The sequence below is a fragment of the Stylophora pistillata genome, chromosome 7, assembly GCF_964205215.1.
Source record: "Stylophora pistillata chromosome 7, jaStyPist1.2, whole genome shotgun sequence".
NCBI classification, from domain to species: Eukaryota; Metazoa; Cnidaria; class Anthozoa; order Scleractinia; family Pocilloporidae; genus Stylophora; species Stylophora pistillata.
Genome location: NC_142525.1, coordinates 16916402 through 16922401, shown reverse-complemented (window position 1 = coordinate 16922401; position 6000 = coordinate 16916402).

Sequence of the window (6000 nt, the reverse complement as noted above, 5' to 3'; positions counted from 1 at the left end):
AATCGGCACTCAGTGATAAAACTATCATACCATGAAAGGCGAAGAGAACTATGGGTAACTTTAATTACGTAGTCGTTCTTATGTCACGTAGCAGGAAATAAGTTGAAACTATAGCTGGAAAACAGACATTTTGGCTCAATACTCTCAATATTCTCTTGGTATTTTCTTGGCTCAATATTCTCTTGGTAAAATGAGACATCCATTATGAAGTTTGTCCTCGTTTGTCGATTCCTTGTACTTCTTGGTGTAATCCATTACTCAAGTAGGTAATAATCTTTTAATATTCCTATCTCTTTTAAGTGGATTGTTGAGGCACCAAAACTATGCAGAGATCTATTTCATTTACGAAATAGAAAGAGCAAATTGGCGAAGGCTTCATGGGGGAAAACATCTGAAACGTGCGGTGGATGTAGAAAGTTAAACTACAACGTGACCTCTTGTCTAAACTGGTTGAAGTAGTCTAATATCACTTCCCATGAAACATTTTCTTCAGAGAGTAAACCATCGCGAACCTATTTCCATTATCAAATTGAGCTTTCATCCTTCTCCGCCCTAGAGTTGGCTGTTAAAGCATTTGGAAGAGCTGGTGCAGCAGGAGCAAACGCTCTGTCTCCTCAGTATTGTCCTTCTCGTAGTCTGTCTAGACGGCGCAAGTAGATATTCTGAAACTAATACTTTGGCCATTTCATGACAAAATTTGAGAATAAGTTGATCCAAACTTAGCAAATTTGAAAGTGAAGGCGGGTCAATCAACTGCCAAAGAGCTACTCAATTATTACATAAATGAATAAGCTAAAGAAACTAAGAGCAGAATCAAGGTGGTTCAACTTTTCCAATACAAACACCTAGTATTTACATCGATTAAATATAGCGCTTTTTGTCCTTATGTGATATCCTCTGCTTTTTTACTTATTGAGGAGAATACTGCATTTTCTTTTGACGAGGGAAAAAAATTACAAAACTATTTTTCATGTGCGATGCATTTGAAGTCAGCGAGTCATAAAACTTGTTTATTAGACTTCTCTTCATAAGGTATTTAAATATAAAATCCAAATTTATCGAATCAGAGTAAACGAAATTTACGAAAATTGTGTAAATTTTGGTTGCGAATTAAGATGTGGTTAGTTTCTATTATCCGTGAATAAGCAAAGCGTAGAGCAAGCACTGTAAGGGTTAGAATATGCAAATTTGTCACTCCCCCAGATGTAAACAAATCGTAATGTCAACGGCAGACCAACTCTTATCGACTTTTCGGAATAATACCAGAACGCCTCTATAAACTTTCCGAAGTAATGCCGCGACAGTGAAATGTAATTCGCCTTTTCTTCGAGGTAGTTTTGATTAATACTCGTCGCAATCAGCACATGTGTAACCGAGTCAGCAGAAACTTGCTGAGATGTTTACTGTGGTAATATACGAGGTCAAATTTCAAGACGAATGACCCTTTACGGATACCCACGATATTTCACCTAAAATAAATCATTTGGTTTTTCGCGCATACTTCTTTACATTTGCTTTTAGCGGCTATTTGAGATTATTAAAAACTGGATAATTGGATAATGCAATTCAAGACTTTTTACTGGCTTAGCCATTATGGTATATCAGCCAATATACCATAATCCACAAATATGGTAAGCGTACGTGTCAGCTTAAAATTAAAAGGGAGCTAAAAATTTCATAAAATTTAATAATGTAATTTAACGTTTTTAATAAAACAATTATTCCACTCGCACTTGTTGGCTATCTATCATCTCATATCCAACAAGCGCGAGTGGAATAATTGTTAATTAGCGGAGGCGCATAATTGGTGCTCAGCCTGAGATCGAAGAGGAAGCGGGAGCCAAATAGGAAAAACCGAAAACCACATCGGATACCAAATGTGAAGCATCTAAAATTTTCAGTCTGCATTTTTTACTCAGTCTACAGTATGCAGTCTACAGTCTGCATTTTGTACCTAGTCTGCGTTTTGTACCCAGTCTGTGGTCTGCAGTCGCATTACGATCTGAAATGAAGACTGTGCTGCCACTTTGCTTGTGCTGCGGCATCCGATACCCGATAAATTCAATGGGTGAACCTTCGGTCGTTCCTCTTCTTCTCAGGTTCTGACACTTTCTAAACCTTGCTTAATTAATATTTTTATCGTAAACTGCATTTATCAAGCTTTTTTCTGATGTATAGAGTTTCCTAGGATTATAGCGATATTAGCGCGCAAAAAATTTGGTTTGGTATTTTGGAAAAAGAATGGAAAATTTTGTAACGATGAAGTTTTGTTTTCGTAATAGCGTTTAAACAGAATGTTACAGAAGGTGATATTATGACGGTAGTCAAACAAATGATGTGCATGAATTAAAGCTAACCATTATCAGAATTTTATGTCTTCATGATATCTTTCAGAGGCCCAGCCATATTTTATTCAGGAACCAGCAAGCCCACAAAATGCTACGGAAGGTGACAATATCACACTTAGCTGGAGTTACAACCTTGATGAGACCTTCCGGCAGACTTCACTTCGAATTTGGAAAGTTTTGGTCAATGGTTACCGAAAAATGATTGTCATTAAATACCCAAACAACAACCCACAATTAAACAATGAATTCGGCGATAGATTTCATTTGCAAATAATGTCAGAGAATCAAACATCAGTGGCAATAACTGGAATACCAAGATCCGACAGTGGAAAATATCAGTATCAGATTACTAAAAGCGACTTCCAAATGGTTACAAGTTCTGTTGAACTCTCAGTGCTGCGTAAGTACAGGAACTTAACAAACAGCTCTAACACTAAAATTATTATAAATGATTGATGTGTTTAGAACATTTAATCTATAACATCTCCTACTGTTCTTTATGGTACCAGCTAGTCTGTGATCAAATTATTGTGTGTGTGTGTGTGTGTGTGTGTGTGTGTGTGTGTGTTTGTGCGCGTGTGTGTGTGCGTGTGTGTGTGTGTGTGTGTGTGTGTATGTGTGTGTGTGTGTGTGTGCGTGCGTGTGTATGATGGACCGCTGTGTGAAATGCTGGTGCAAACAAAATTAGTAAGTGACAAAATTCTTAACAGTATTGTACTTTAAAGAGAATAGACTGAATTGAGATGAAGTGTCACCATCCCAACAGATTTGGTATATGTGCACTGTATCTTCTTTCGTTCAATAACGAATTTGGTCATAGTTCTTATTCAGTTTTCTTGGGCGGTACCGAAGACATTTTACTTTCTGTATCTCTTAACTAAAAACCTTTCTGTTCCTGTGGTTGACAGTAGGCTGCTGGCCGCCACTGCCAAACGGGTATCATCTAAAAATTCTAGGAATATACCATTTAGAACAAGAGACCGCAGTGATCTTGACTATAGGCTTCTCTTTAACAAGATTAATGCAGTAATGAGTAACGGAGAAAGAAGAAAATGAGTGACAACAATATGCTCTTATGAGTAAGTGACCCTGCCGGTGACTTTCTGGAAACTTTTGGAGCAATCTCATGAAGTGAGACCTAAAACGTATCGGGATATATTTAGTCCTTTCAATCAAGCTGCACTTTTCGGATTAATTTTCATCGTAAAACTTATTTTTAGAGCTTGTACTATGTATTGATAAACAAAGGAACAAATCGTTTAGTCACAAACTCAGCGCTTCAATTTTTTACAATTTATCTCATGTCAAAATTTGCAGCTGAATCCATTGCTAATTGAAACACTTTGGCAGACAAGGATAACCGTGTGCTATAAAAATTTGCGAAGATTAAAGTTTCCAAGAACATAGCGAATCGAATTTGGATTTTACTTGTAAAATAAGAGAACGACAACAACAACTACTAACCAGAAACTCTTTTAGAGGACCTTTGTTTAGATTGCCAGAGCCTGATAACAAGCGCCTGCACTGAGTGTTGGAAGTGTTTTTCAAGGAGATTATAAGACTATGGCCTCGACCAAATTTTTTTAAAGTTGGAATTTTCCTTAGGAATCCCAAGTAGTAATAAAGACGCAATTTATGTAATTATAATTACGTTTGATAATGCAAGTCATAATCTTGGATGTCCTGTTGTTTCAAGGGTGAACTTTTCCGAGTTTTTTGTCTACCTTCTGCGTTTTCTGCGCCATTTTGAACAAATATCATGTGCATTTAGAACTAATGATCAAATATGAAAAAGTAGCATCCGTGCGACTGCCTTTCAAAGTTTTAAACTCTGATTCAGTCAGACCTTCTGAAACTTAAAATGAGAAGTATAAATGCAATAGAATACTCTACTTGGTAAATAAAAGACATTTAAAGGAGAAGTACGGTCTAGAAAAAGTTTATCACAATCAAAACACATTTTCCTCAGGAGTTCGAAAATAACCGCCATTTTGTCCAGTTTGCCTTGCATTAGCAACAAGAGCGCTTTGAAGTTGCTTATATTTACAACTTTCGAGGTAAGAAACACGCCATCTTGGACGTCAGTTATGATGTAGCAATAGTTAAACTTTGTTCGAAACTTTGTCCTTGTCGACCTGTACTTTGACCTTTATGAAAGCAATTTCTAATAGTTGAACTATGGTGAACTTTCTTGTAGTTGAATGTCAAAATCCATACTAAATATTCAAAAGGAAAGGTGTAAGCCTACATAAGCTACTGGAAAGTGACATATTAAAGAAAATTTAGCTTGCAAAGATAACACGCGAGGACGGTTTGCAGAGCCCTGCAAAACCGGCAGAACTGCCAAAACGAAAACTTACAGCGAGAAATACAAGCATAAGAGTAGACGTTGTTGATCTTCGCTTCCATTTTCAACACGAATTCCACTTGTCTCTTCTATAAAAGCTCGAAATGGTGATGCACAACGTGTAGTAAATTCTCAGTCGCCACCCTTAACCAAAGGCGATTTTCAACGTCATGCGCTTTTCCAAGCAGTGTCTAAATATACCTTGTCTCTCCTATGTCTGTTATGAGTCCGCAAAGTAAAAAGGTTCTTTATTCCGCAAGTCGCATAATCCGAGGACAAAAAAAGAGAAAAATGACTGAAGGGCACGCAGTGCAATTTCGGCTAATAAAACAGACACATTTGCATCAAGTACAAATTGTCCTTCCCTAAGCAGGCGCCCATAGTTCACTATCGACTGGACTCAATAGAAATAATTACAATGATTTATGCCTTCCAAACAACTACCTGGCGTAAATATGAAGCACTGATGCTGTCGAAAGGAATCGGAAGTTTCATTTTTTTAAGCTTCTATATTGAGGTAATTTCTAGTCATGGTAAACACTGTATGACAGAGGCGACTTTCTGGCTCGTTTCGTAAATAACGAAGCTCCGCTTCTCATGAGTCGCGACATTTTAAACACATTAGAATGAAAAATATTGCGGTAAAGCTAATTCTAAGCCATAGAGTAAAAAAAACCAACTTAAATGTAAAAGTTGACAAAACCAGAATTTATTTCTAAACAATTAATTTCAGATTTTTTTCTGCGTTAATTTTGGCAACTAAATGTTTCTAATCAATTTTGTCGGTGTTTATGCAAAGGAAGAATAATCTTCAAGTGTATCATTTCTAACCTATTGTATGCCAACTGAGGCTGTTCTCAAGCCCAGGTGGCTCGTGATCAGTTATACACCAAAGCTGGGCTCCTGAAGCTGCAAAAATAATTCATTTCATTCCGAAGTAGCAATGTATAATAAATCAGTCGAGAGCACTGCGGTCTCTTCTAGTAAAGTAATTATTACTCCAGGGCAAGGATTTTTTGGAGGAAAAAAACAATTGCCTTTCAAATTGAGTTAATATCCTAGTACATTTAATTCTTGGGAGCATACATTCTCGTTTTCCGTAGGTTTCTCTCGACAGTTGCCGCGAGAGAAACACTCGCGATTTCCAAGACATGAGCGAATAAGCGGGTCGACGTTTCTTCTTGAAAGTCATTTTCCTGACTTTCTCTCTCTCTTTCTCCTAAACAGCGGTATCTCCTTTCTCTGAAGAGGAGCCATGTTACGTTTGAAACATATATAGATGTATTAAACCCTCTCAGCTGGAAT